Raw genomic sequence first — 15,352 nt, forward strand, 5'->3', positions numbered from 1 at the left:
GCTGGATTGGCTTGGTTCAAAGCACGGGCTCTATCCTCTAATGCTTTAATGGCTGCTTGATTTATTCTTGTCCTTTCCTCATTGTTAAATAAAGTCATTAGTAACTGCTGGCAATCAGCCCATGTCGGATTATGCGTCTGTACTATTGAGGTGAACAGATCAGTCATAGCTTGTGGTTTCTCAGTATACGAGGAATTATGGGTCTTCCAGTTTAAAAGATCGGTTGTGGTAAATGGGACATATACGAAGACTGGGTCAGCGTGTGCCATTTGACCTGCGGCATCGATATAAGCTGACCCGGGATTCAGACGAAGAGGCATCTGATAGTGCTTTAATTGTTGGGCACCAGTCAACTGTCGGGTTTGGATGGGGCTACGTAGAGAGGCGTCAGTCATGGGTTCCGGTCGGGGAGAGATAGGGTATGGGGATGTGGGAGGTCGGTTTTGGGAAAAGGTCGTAAATAAAACACTTCGAGCCGAGCTAGATGAAGCTTGACCGGAAGTCTGAAGTGGCGCCAAATCAGGATATTCGTTTCTAATGGGGGTGGATTCTGGTTCCGGAAGGGGAGATTTAGTACGAGGGGGGGTGGATCCTGTACTGGAGGAGGAAGCGGAAGTGGATGAGGGTAATGAGGGGAGGGGTGCAGGACTTCCTGCGTTTGCGTCACTTCTTCTTAACGGAAAGTAAGGGGGCGGCAAGGGATCTCGGACTCAGGGGGCGTGTCCAAAATGGGCCTAACACCAGTCCTAGTGGACGAGCAAGTCCTAGCTACCATGAGGCGACACTGCTCCTCGTGGCATGTCTGGAGCCATTTTGGCGAGTCATTTACGGCCTGTCTCCAACAGTCAATATAAGGAAACTGGCCGTAAAGTTCAGGCCTACCCGATACAGCCACGTGTAAGCGCTGTACCAGAGTTGGATCCAAACTGCCACGTGGCGGCCATGCCGCAACCAAAGTAGGCCACTCCCTAGTACACAAAGTGACCAAACGTACAGGAGACATCTTTACCCCAAAATCACAAACTTTGAATCCCTTTTTAAAATTCTTAACCATACATCCTAAGGGATCCGGAATCGTTGACTGCGACGCACCCATACTTAACAATGGAACGTCGTCGACAACGAATACTATACACGCGTACTATTCAACAGTCACACCCGTTTCCTCTGGCAACAGCACCACGTGGTACGGTTACCAAGTGAAACGTACACAATAACAATAAACACTCAGGGAATTCCCGTACACACACAGCTGTTACACCAGTCACTATATAATCAATATTATGCCCTTTGGCGTAACTATACAGTCACCCACGCTATAATTCTCTATATACGAATTACCCGTCTATAACACACCCCAGTAACATCGTCTTTTACAAATAGCGGTTACAGTACGGTTAGCATAGGTCAAAGCACAAGTTAAGGTCACAATACAATTATTAGTGGTTATGGTGTTAAACATGCAATGGACGACAATGATTAGTACTTATTATATAATGTCAGTAAATATACAGGGTTATGGTACCGTGCACTATAATACAGCAACACACTATTAACACTCTCGCTAGACGGCTGAGCTCGCGCTATCTAACAAGATATACACTTTACTAAAACAATCGTTAACACATTTACAATTCCCAACTAAACTATTGGCCAGTACCTTGAATGGACTACCTAAAACTATATACACCCGTTTTGGTTAGCCACACTGCCCAATCACCACATATATAGCGAGCTAGAGAACCGAATTTACACAGGCGCCTCTTAGTCGCACTATCAAAAGTCTAGTGGGTTCCAAATTTACACGCCTTCCCACTTAGCCCAGATAGGATGAGAACTAGCGAACCGAATTTACACAGGCGCCGCTTAGTCTCCCGGTCCCTCCGACCTAGCGAACGTAATATACACCCTAGAACGCTAGTCTAGACAAGACACCGGTGTCCGGCTAGGGCTATTTACACCAGGACCCCGCCTGACTAACCAAATCAAACGGTCTGACTAAAGAGCGTTCGATCGAGCGGTGCGCCTTCGCTCCTTCCCTCCGACAGAGGGGGCAGATACACAGATTCAAAACCCCTTTGGGCCTACCGCACAATCGGTATACCCCTAGTGGGTCCTGCCGTCTAAAACAGCAGTTGTCTTACCTCCTCGTTCCTGAACCTGAGTTCACACTCATCGACGGGGACACCCCAGCACTTCTCACGTAGAGGCCGATGATCTCCTGGACAACAGACCAGTGGCGCCGAGACGAAGGGAGGTCCACGCAGAAGTTCAGGGGTGCAGCCGTAGAGAACGTGGGCAAAGATAGACCGTCTCACGCCTCTGCCTCTCAGCTACCGTTGAACGATGAGCTTCCCGGCCAATGCACCAAATGATACCGGAGAAACTGACGGAAGCCAAGCACAGAGAGATGGACACAGGTTTCTTCAGGAAGGAAGAGATTCTTTATTGGATCACCGATCGGGACTCAGAGGGACTAGCGTCACCAAAATACAGCAAAGTCTGAGTACTGAATACATAGAGTACATTCCTTATATAGCACTGTAGCTCCTCCCACAATTAACTACACCCACACATACCCTTAACCTATTTAATAAATAGAGTCTAAACTCATCCATCCGGTCTAACCACGTGGCTCATCTGATACAAAGGAGAGGGACGCGTAATTCCAGTTCTTACATTCCTGCACCTGGTCAGTACAGTGATAACAGTATCTTAGCTACGTGTAATTAACTAACTGATACTACAAACACATATACATACATATGCCTTGTGGCAATCTTAGCCTGCTAAACTTGTATTTTACTGGAATTACATCACATTAGTTTGCAGTTTTGCATTGCACTGGTGATTTTAGAATGTTACACAGCTATTCTTATTCACAATAAGGGTCAAATGTCAAGTTTGTATATTTTTTTTATTTTTTATTTTTTAAATGTAAAAATGAGAGAATTTTTAACGTATCCTTACTGGTAAAATATTTTATAAATAAAAACATTTGCATAAAAAATTATTTATCCTTATTCCGTCTATATTTTCTAATTTGCACAATTCCAATTATTGTTGTAAATGTCAGATTTATTTTATAAAGCCTAATCACAACTCATGCAGTAGCAATGTAAAAATGTTAATTAACATCCCAATTAAGCTTTTGAACTTTCTTTTCTTGGCAAACTATTTGTAATTTAAAGGACCACTCCACTCTTAAAAAAACAAACAAAAAAAACCCACCATAGTTTAGTAGATACACCTCCAAATAATATACGAATGCATGTTTTATTTAGGTGTATAATCTAAAACAGCTTGCAAAAGCTGCATTTCTTATGACTGCAGCAATTGTCGCCTATGAGAAGTCTCTGCTTCTATTCTATTTCAGTTAGTGTGTCTTATTCCCACTCCAACCCCTTAGCATGTTTCATTCCCCCCGCAGCCCCTCAGCATGTCTCATCTGACCCAGCCCCCCCGTGTGTCTCATCCACCCCCTAGCCCCTGCATGTGTCTCCTTCCACTCTATGTGTACCTCCTCTTCCCCTCCCCTCATCACCTCCTCTCCCACCTGTGCCTGCTGGCCTTATAGTGTGGCTGAGCAGACCACGCATAGAGGATTTTCAGTTTCCTATACCTGAACTGACAGGAAGTGCTCACTGAGAGCACTTCTTGTCAATCCAGGTGGCGGATACAGAAGATCCACTAACCATGGTCCACGGCTTGGCGACACTACAAAGTCAGCAGGCACAGGAGGACAGAGTGGGTTGATTAGAGAGAGACGTGGGTAGGGGGGAACTTAGACACACAGAGGGGTGGGGGGGATAGACGCTACAAGGATTCTTTACGGAAAATGTTGGAAGGCATGTGCTCTCTATTAGAATGTGTCTGCTACTTCCGTTAGCTCAGTGGATCTAACAGATGTAGGAAGTGATTCTTCCCAGCTGTTTGATTAAATTAAATTTTGAAATATAAAAGTGGTCGATAATTTCACAAAGAAATTGGCACTTTTATTAATGGGAATTTTAAAGGGATCCTCCATAGCCATATAGCAATTCAGAAATATGAAGTGATCTATAGATGTGGGGGTGCTCTTTAAAGTGTTGTCTAACATCAGTCATTAGTAAGTGATGAGAAAAAATAAGGACTTATATATGATAAATTACAGGGTTATTTCATAAATGCTAAATCCTCACATATTAAATCAAAATGGCAAAACTGAGCCAAAAATAGTTGATCTGGAAATATTCTTCAAGTCAGCCATAGTCACATTTTCACCTACATTTTGCCATTTGGATTTGCAAAAATTTGAAGTTAAGTGAATAACCCTGTGAATGTTAGCATTCTGAGATTTTTTTAAAGGGACAGCAACATTTATAAAATACTACACACAGCATTAACAGCAAAATACAAAGATAGATTAACAGATTAATAGATCACCAGGTACTTCAAAAACATGTAATATTTAATCCTTTCTTAATGACATCAAGAACCTCCCATGGCACAGATTAAACATTACCCCAGATCTAGACTGTGCAGTTGAATTCTTTCAGTCTGAACTCCTACAAGTTTGGAATTTGCAAGCCCCGCTGCGTAAGGTGAGAGTAAAAGGAGCACATATGAACTGGATCACAGCTGCCCTCGTCCAAATGTACCAGTTTCAGGATTCATTGTGGTTAAAGTTCAAGCCTACTGGCTCTATGAACGATCACTGTGCATATAGACAATGGCGAAATATATGCAAAAAACAAACAAAATTGACCAAGGCCCAATATTTCTGTGAAAATCTGAACAATAACCTATCAAACCCTAGAAACTTTTGGAAAGTCATAAATAAATTACAAACTCCCCCAATCCACTCCCAACCCTCCACTGTCAAAGTGGATAACCAACCCTGCAACTTCCCTTAGATGTAGCAAATGCCTTTAACAATTATTTTGTTAGATGCTCCACTACCCTGATTGCCAAGCTAATAAATTACACACATCCTGAAACTACAAATGTGGATCAGGCCCCACTAAATTTGCAAAGACCCAATATAGACAAGTTAATTTTCAGACCTGCACCTATTAGTGTCATTAAGAAACACCTTAATAATATAAACATGAAAAACCAGTCTGGACCTGATCAAATCCCAGCAATGCTGTTGAAGCTCAGTGTGCCAGCAATTGCTAAACCTGTCGCAACCCTAATTAATGAATCCTTGGTGTCTGGATACATACCCAAACTTTGTAAGACTGCGAGAGTAGTGCCTATCTATAAAAGTGGTGACACTACTTTGGTTTCTAACTATCGCTAAATATCATTGCTCCCAGTATTGTCAAAAATCTTAGAAAAATGCGTCCCTACACAACTATGTGAGTATTGTCAACAACCTAACTATCTGACCCCAGATCAATCGGGTTTTTGTATTTTATTGTGCCCTATTGTATCAATGCAATGTTTTGTGGACCCAGGACATACTTGAAAACGAGAGAAATCTCAATGCATCTTTCCTGATAAAATATTTTATTAATAAAATTGCATTATGCATATAACAAAAAGGGGAGATCTATTTTGGCTACTGTAACGGCATTGCATTCCCCAGTGGAAATGAGCGTCTTTTAATATTGTGAAGATTGGCATGAAGTTATTTTGAAGCATTATTATTGTTATATATTACAATATTATTATAGAATATGTCATTGGGAGGTTTCTAGTTGAAAGCATGGGTTGCTAATCTAATTTCATATACATTTGTGTATGTTTGTCTATGTCAACAAAGCTTAAGACATAAAAATTGGTTATTTTGCCCTTAATATCAGGTGAGCATTGTTGAAGACACTGGATACCTCATTATTATTGTTGAATAACGGCATCCTTGATGGCCTCAGTTTACCCACATTCTAATGGCTATTTCCATTAGAAAAACATGCTATGTTACAAGACAGATATAATCTCAAGCAAGTTCCACAATCATGACAATGAATTCAGTATTTTCTAATGGCCCCCAAAGTCACTAGATAACTATCTGGAATGTGGTTGAACTGGAGATTCACCACATGAGAAGCCTACAAATCTGCAGCAACTGTGAGTAACCTTTATATTAGCAATGACTCTAACCTCAGCATGGACCAGAATCTCTAATGAATGTGATTAGCACCTTGCATCAATGCTTCTCTGGGGGAACAAGTTCTGCAAATCTGGAAGGTAATGTTAGTAATGTAATTCAGGCTGAGAGATAAACACTGACTACTTGCAAATAGGCAGTGAGATTGAGTTAAAAGATTCAGTACTCTACTAGAGGAGGTCCGAAGGAAGTGTCATCATCTTAGCCTTTCCTGTGGATGTCCCTGCTTGATCATGATGTCACTAAACGTTATCTGGTCATTTCATATATTGATTAAGAGTTATATCATCTTTCAGTCAAACCACAAGAGTAGATGAAGTCATAGGAACACTCAGCAATAAGAATGGTACTTACTGAGCCCAGTGCATAATGGTGATCATTTTTTGGGAGGTGACATTTCAACATGTCTTAAAGGTACACTATAGACATCAAAGCAATGCAGTTTTAGTGTATAGATTAGTGGTTCCCAAACTTTTAAGGTTTAAGGCGCCCTTAATATTTCAATATTTTTCCAAGGCACCCCAATTAAAAATTTCTTGGTTGTATATTTGTACTGCTGTATTTACTGGCACTATAGTGTAATATACAGTGTTGGTGTATAAAGGGGTGCTTGTATATAGTTTTAGTGTTTCAATACAGGAGTGTGTTTGTATGTAATGTTTGTGTTTGATTGCTGGGGCGTGTTTGAATGTAATGTTCACTTTTAAATCTGGATGTACATTTGTGTGAATTATTTGAGTTTGAATAAAGGGGTGGGTTTATATATCCTTTTGGAGTTTGCATACAGGGGTGTGTGTGTATGTAATATTTGTGTTAAATTGCAGGAGTGTGTTTGCATGTTGTGCTTGTGTTTGACTGCTTAGATGTATGCACATACACTACCACATACATACATACTTACACATATATACTTGCACATTAACACACAAAGACATAAATACACCGACACATACACCCACATTCATATAGACACCGACAAATACACACACATAGATACACACCGACAAATACACACACCTTAACACACACACACACACACACACACTGACTCACATAAACATTGATACATGCACACACCATGACACAGATGCACACACTGACATAAAAACACACACACTGACACACAGATGCACATACACAGTTGCACATCCTGACACACAGATATGTGTGCACACACAGACACACACACTTACACAGAAGCACACACATATATATATACACACACACACACATATATATATATATATATATATATATATATACACACACACACATGTTCCAAGAGGGTGGCTTGGAGTCTTGCTGCTGGTGGGAGTGAGGGGTCTGGAGTAGTTCTTTGTGCTCCTCTCCCCTGATGCTGCGGTTGATTCCCTCCTGCGCTGTCTCCCTGCACGAAGCTGGGAGGAAGTGACATGCTGTTGTCTTCTTACAGGAAGTATTTAGGAAGGCTGTGAAAATCACATACGGGTAGATGTGATTTGGGCTGTATAAACAACACAGTTTAACTCTTAAATGCTAGAGAATTGAGCAGTCAGACTAAAGGAGTGTGATCTATACATCAAAACTGCTTCATTAAGGTAAAATAGTTTTGATGCCTATGGTGTCACGTTAAGGCAATTGCTCTGTAATTTTAGAAAAAAAGGTAGTTTACCAAAAAATAAAAGCAAATCACTGCCACTATAGCTTAGTATTTTTTATTTATTAATTTCCCCATTAAACAGTTACCCATGATATATACACAATATCAGGGTCCCTGAGAATACAGCCATAGGATATAAATAGGTAGGGCTGCAGCAGCTGATCTGCAAGATCAACTCCACCCATATGCCGGTTATAGGCCTTGATGCACATTGGCTTCCTTGTGCTCTCAGCTCTGCCACGTACAGAGACCTCCACAGTCCCCTCAGTGTGGATGGAGGTAAGAAGGTACACATCCTTCTTGTCTCTGTACTTAACTGCCAACAGGTCCTCTTGGCCCAGAGCTGAGGTGTCCCCCCTTCTTGGCCGGGTGCGTGCAAGTTGTCCTGGGAAACCTGCGTGGTTCTTTCTGATTGTACTTCAAGCTACTGTATCAAAACAAAACAATAGCTTCAACAAAGGGACACTGGTATAAAAATATACAAGTGGTACCCTTTGTTCATCAGGGGAATATCAGGTCCCAGACAATCTTGCCACTGGTTAGTGTAATGTCCTGGCAGTTTTGTAAATAATTACAGTGAAAAATACTGACGTATAATGTGATTCCAGTTTCTATGCTATTTGACTTTAAATTTTCCCCAAGTTTACAAAGTCTCTTTTGGTTTAAGTGATGTCATGAAAACAGAAAGATTCTAGGGTGCTTCCAGTCCCTGGAATAAATGTATTGCATGATCAAATGCCATACTAATTTCTATACCTTGAAAATATAATTGCAGCTAAAAAAGAAGCTGCTTTGTGTTTTACATCCTGAAAATAACTGTAATTCATTCTCTCAATGAACAGAATGAAGAAAAAAAAAAACTATATTTACATAAGCCACGTGGCTGTCATAGACAAAATCTGTTTTCTGAGTCATAGAGAAGTTAGTTTAAATACCACATCACTTTCATTTGCCATAGAAAATGTTATCTATGCATTGCACCTAGTACAACATTTTCAAATTTAGAAAAAAAAAAACCTAAAAATATCTAAAAACATTACAATAATGCATATGGCAGTTTTCTAACTCTGTCAGAAGGTTTAAAATTGTATGTCTCCGTTTGTGTAAAACACACACACACAAAAAAAAAACAAAGGTCAAAACTTTTAAAATGTCACTTCTTCTGCAGTTTTGCATAGAAAATACATGGAGCCAGTGGGAGGGCTACTTGGCCATAGAAACAGTCTGTAAGAAAAGAATGTAATCCTGCTGGTGTAGTTTCCATGTTCCCTGGCAGCTGCAGGCTAAGCTGAAAGGCACAGTGTGAGCCTATTGTTACCCCAGCTGGGTAATAGTTTTCTTATTTTACCGTCACCAGTTCAGGGGGGGGTTGGAGTGTTTCAATAAAGTGCCTTCCAGTAAAGCCTATAGTAACAGATCCCATTCTGTTCCAGTGTGATAATCAGGGATCCATAAATCTTTCATTCCACTTGGATCCTCTGTCATGGTAATTAAATACTTTAGAGGAACAGATACTTAATTTACTAAACAAAGTTACAGTAGCTGGAAATATTATACTTCTAGATGTATATGCTAGAGCACATCATTCTAAAAGGGCAGCGATACAAAAACAAATATGCAGTCTTTAATTCTGGGCAATGTCAATCAGACATTGTTGTAAATGTTTTTGTTTGGTTTTTGATTTTATTCTAAAGATAAAAAAAAACTATAACATAGAGGATTCCACTTTATGATGATTTAATTGTATTTTTTTCTGGTGTTACAGCCAATATATGACAAAATTATATTTACTAGATGAGACTTCTCAGCTTTGACATTAGAAAAGAAGATTTCCATGCAGAATAAAGCCTTCCTGGGATTTATAGGATACCACAGAAACTGCATTATTTCATACTTGACTTTTTGATTTTCTGAACACAGAAAAGCCATTTTGTAAGTTCTACATCTAGTAGGGCTAGGCATACAATCCCAATAGATGTATGACATTAGTCATGCTACCTAGGGTAGACTGAATGAGTAAAGACACTTTTGGTACAATTAACCCTTTTTTGGGGTACAATTAACCTTTTTTTTTTTTTTTTTTTAACACCACATCACAATGTGCTGCTCTCGTCTTTGGTGCTGAAAGGGGGAAAGCACACAGCAAAAAAAGAAAATGAGACATGAGACAACAGCAATATGTGAGAGTGGTGTGTGTGTCTCTCTCTCCATGACATAGAGGGAATCGTTCTTCACTTGTTTTGTTTTGTTTTAAATAAAGTTTTGTTAAATGCACAGTTTTATCTCCACACATGACAGTGGGGCTAGGTGACATTTACCAGGCCTCTACCAGGTAGATCTATTATTCTATTCCTGTACAGGTTGTGGAGGGAAGGGTTAACATTAAGGGGTCTTGTATGCCTTCCTCCACTCATGTTTCCCTCTTGGTGGTGTGATAGTAATGCAAATATAATAATACAATTAATAACACAAGTAAGTGGGAAGTGAGTACCCAAAATCATTAGTAAAAATACCATTGGATGTCTATTGTTCTCGACCAAAAAGCTACAGATTCACATTGTTAACATACCCTGTGACATTAGTAATATCCCCAAACCCCTCTCTTAAGTAGAACCAAGGAATACCCAGTGTAAGCCCCAACAACTCTTTGATGGGTAGAAGTGCTCTAACCCCTAGCTAAGTCTAATAAATATGAGGGAGGGGGTGTATTGCCTACAAAAAAAACATACAAATAATAGTTCATATTTACATGTTGTAATCTTGCTTGAAGACCTTATTTCTACACTTGTGCACTGCAAGAAATTGCAGTTCTGACGAATAATGTTTTCCAAAGATGTCAGTTCAGTCAGCCAAATGTCAATTCAGAAACTAAACTTGAAGAACAAACAAAGAAAAGGTGTGAAAGTGGTCCATTTAGGGTGCTGCAAAATGCATATATAATACAATATTATGTATATATTTTGCAGTAGAATGAAGTTTTTTTTCCTGACATTTGATTCACAGTTCAAAAATAACCAACAGAGGGAAAACAGTAGGAGCATCAAAAATAGCTATATTTATTCAATATGTAATAAAGAAATATATAAATATAGATTTTTTTTAAAAACAACTTTTCCTGTTCTTCCATCTGTTTACATCCCCTGATTGCCCCGATCTGGGTGAACATCACATCCAAAAATCACCCAGATCGATTCAGGAATTCAGGAATTTATTGAAGTCTTATTTTTGCCCCACCGTGCACATGGTCCCATGTCCAAAACGATTTCTTGCTTAACCCCTTAAGGACCGGACTGTTTTTGCGATGTTGTACATTTGCGACCAGGCATCTTTTTACACTTTTGTGGTGTTTGTGTTTAGCTGTAATTTTCCGCTCTCTCATTTACTGTTCCCATACAAATTATATATTGTTTTTTTCAGGACAAAAGGGGCTTTCTTTACATACCATTATTTATATAATCTCATGTAATTTAATTTTTAAAAAATGAAAAAATGTGATGAAAAATTGAAAAAAATACATGTTTTTTGACTTTTATGTGAAAAATCTTTTACTCATCTACAAAAGCGAATGAAAAAAACTGCTAAATAGATTCAAAATTTTGTCCTGAGTTTAAAAATACCCAGTGTTTACATGCTTTTTGCTACTTTTTTGCATGTTATAGGGCTATAAGTACAAGTAGGATATTGCGGTTTCAAAACATACATTTTTAAAATGTATCAATAGTGACATTGTAACACTATTATCTGTCATAAATCGCTGAATAACACCCCACATGTACATATTTTTTTTAAAGTAGACAACCCAGGGTATTCAATATGGGGTATGTCCAGACTTTTTAGTAGCCACTTAGTCGCAAACACTGGCCAAAGTTAGCGTTCATATTTGTTTGTGTGTGAAAAAAGTAAAAAACTAAATTGAACGCTAATTTTGGCCAGTGTTTGTGACTAAGAAGTGGTTACTAAAAAAGACTGGACATACCCCATTTGCAATACCTTGGGTTGTCTTCTTTTGCAAATAGTATGCCATCATGGGGGTAATTCTCATTCCTGGGCTACCATACGCTCTCAAAGGCAACGTAACCAACCTGGCCATTTTCAATGTAAAAATATTTGACCCATATATTTGACCCTGTAACTTTCAAAAACGCTATAAAACCTGTACATGGGGGGTACTTTTATACTCAGGAGACTTTGCTGAACACAAATATTAGTGTTTCAAAACTGGAAAATGTATCACAACAATTATATCATCAGTAAAAGTGCTGTTTGTGTGTGAAAAATGCAAAAAAAGTCACTTTCACTGACAATATCATTGCTGTGATATGTTTTACTGTTTTGAATCACTAATATTTGTGTTCAGCAAAGTCTCCCGAGTAAAACAGTACCCCCCATGTACAGGTTTTAGGGTGTCGTAGAAAGTTACAGGGTAAAATACAGTGACAGCAAATTAAATTCTCTGGACTTTCGGCTTGGGTTGGCAGGCAGGTTCCTTAAATTGCAATCAATAAAATAACTTAATTATGTAAAAATATTATTTATGTAATTTTGTATATGGACATATGAATAGTTCGTATTCTTTTTATTTATTTATATACATAGATATATATATACAATTTCATTCTAAGTGTATTTTGATATAAATATATATATATTAATATCAAAATACAGTTAGAATAAAATTTCGTATAGATATATAATTTTTTTTTAATTTTTATTATTATTTTTACATGTTTAATTTAATTTAAATTACTTTTTATTTGTATTTTATAATAATATATATATATATATACAATATATATAGTTATTATATATATTATATATATATATACGTGTGTAATTTAATTATAAGTGTATTTTTATATTAATATATGTACATATTAATATAAAAATACACTTAGTATGACATTATATATATGATATATAGACATATATTATATAGGTATAATATATATCTATATATCATATATATATACACATATATAATAATCATTTTTTTTTATTAACTATAACTTTAATTTTTTTTTTTATTTTACACTTGCAGGGAGACTGCCTGTCAGCACAGACAGTCCCCCTGCAGGCAGACACATGGACACCTATTGTGACCATGTGGTCGCCCTGTTGGGCGATCACATGGCCACAGGGGTCCTAATCCACCATGGGGAGACTGTCTGGGCTGCAGGCAGTCTCCCCACACCGGGAGCACCGCCGATCGCCGCCGGGGGAACGACGGCGATCGGGTAAGTACCTCTTAAATTTAGGACGGTTCAGGACCGTCGTCGGTCGGCAAGGGAAAAATGCCGATGACGGTCCTGAACCGTCCTGCGTCGTTAAGGGGTTAAACTCCAAAACTGTGTGTTGTCTTGTTATTGGAGGGAAAGAAGATTTGCTCCTGTGTCTGCGGCTCCAGCTTGCAGGAGATTAAACGGGGAAAGTCCTAGTAAGGACTAGAGCTAATTCCCCATTCTGTTCCAGAGTTCCCAGGATAGAGTGCCTGGAGGTGTCAGAGGTAACTCGCCATTCGGCTCCAGGAAGGAGCGGTTCCAGGGCCCCAGTCAAGCTACGGCGACTTAGGGCAAGAAGTGCTGTGGTTTGTCCCCTGTTCCTGCTATGCTCTCAGGACTAGGAGAGGTCTACCCACTGGCAGCTGGATCCTGGTCTTGGGTCCTGGGCGGGTGGAGGACGGCAAGACCCCAACCAAGGTCGTGCGGTCTACGGTGTTTATCGTGTTCCAGTGCAGTGATTATGGTACTCGCAAGTACTAGGAAGCAGCGATAGACATAGGTACCTGGTGGGGGTGCCAGGAGGTCCGTTACAATACCTTTTTTTTAGAGACTGCAGAAATTTAGAATATTAACCCCCTCCGAACATGTTCAGCATTTCGCTTATCGGTTAGCATATAATTAGTATATTCTGCAGAACACTCAATCAACCAATTGCAGTGTAGTCAGTAATGAGTCTCTAAGTCTTCTCATTCCTATCTTTAGAAAGGAAAGAGTGGATACAAATCCACAACCATACACAACTATGAAATGAAAACAACAAATTACGAAACTATGCAAAATAAAAAATAAAAATGGAGCAATAGGAAAACAATTATTCCAGACGCTCAAGCCTTGTAAGACTTATAAGATCATAAACTTGTAAAATCTATTGAATGTATGCAATCAAATGAATCAGTAGTTTCTTTGGATTGTACATTGCTGTAAATGCATGTGTTTATTTAAATCTAAATGTGTGTGGATATTACTTTGCAAATATACATGTATATGTGTTTGTGTTTCTTTCTTAAAGCATGTACGCATTTCTGTGTGATGTGTGAAAATGAGCATTTCTTTGTGTGATGTGATGTTTTTAAAGTACAAATGCATCTGTATATTTCTGTGCAAGGAATTAGAATTTTGGTGTATGAATGTATACTATATGTTTATGTATATTGTATGTTATTGGAGCACTACATAGTGCTTCATTACATTATATTTTTATTGCCCCAAATTATTAGAGCGGTCCTTTGGATTCCAGGTCTCCTAGCCCTTTTTAGTGTAAAACGTTGAGTAAATGTCTGGAATTGATGCATGCAGAAGATAGGAGGAAAGCACCTGAAACTGAACAATTAAACACTCAATTCACAGGTATAAATATTTGGATGGTCTTTATGGATTACATGGATTTTAAACAAATCAATGTGACATGGAACTGGTTTCCCTTTTGCAGTATATTTTAATTTGTTAGTTGATAAATACTGTTTTAAAGTCGTTTCCTTTACTTATTAATTTAAGTTGTAAAGGGGAGTTTTACACAAGTTACTCAAAGTTTTATTGTTTGATTTAGGAACATTTACTCTATTGGAGAATTCCTACTGGAGCTCAGTCACATGTGACTTGAATGTTTGAAATATACATGTGTCAAAGATATATAATATACCACACTCTGGTCTGTATTTCAGACTAAATATGTATTCCATTTGTTGGTAATATTATTTTATGTATGCTCTCACCCATTCTTACAATGTGTTACCTTTAATTGTGTGATATTGTCATATTGAGTGACTTGGCACAGAGTGATAGTTGCAATTATTAAGAACCATAAGCTTCACTGTTGTTTTATCTTATTTTATTGAATCCGGTGTTTTTAGTATGTGGATCCATCAATATAGTAATTCACTAACAGGATTTTTTACTAACATGAGAAATATAAGTGAATTCAAAGTGAATTTAAAATGCAGATATGCTTCCAGTTTGGTTACTTTTTAAATACACTGACTTCGCTTGGACTTCTCACTTCAGTGAATAACCCTGTAAATGTATTTCTATGTCCATGCTGTTAGTGGTACATCGTTTACTACCACTTTGCCCATCTATTTTTTATAGAAACCTGATAAAGATTAAGTTTGATCATATAAATTTTTTTTTTGCTATCCTTTTGTTAGGACATTAGTCCTTTCTTTGCCAGTAAATTTATGGATTGTGTGCAGGCCCGGACTGGCTATCGGGCATACAGGGCAAATAACCTGTGGGCCGCGATGGCCGTGGGCCAAGGCCAGCAGGGGAGATCACAGGATCTCCCCGGCCAGCCCATGTAGGGCCTGCGCTACCCGAGCAAAGATCTCCCTCACCGGCCCACAG

This window comes from Pelobates fuscus, chromosome 1, assembly GCF_036172605.1.
Source record: "Pelobates fuscus isolate aPelFus1 chromosome 1, aPelFus1.pri, whole genome shotgun sequence".
Taxonomy (NCBI): Eukaryota; Metazoa; Chordata; class Amphibia; order Anura; family Pelobatidae; genus Pelobates; species Pelobates fuscus.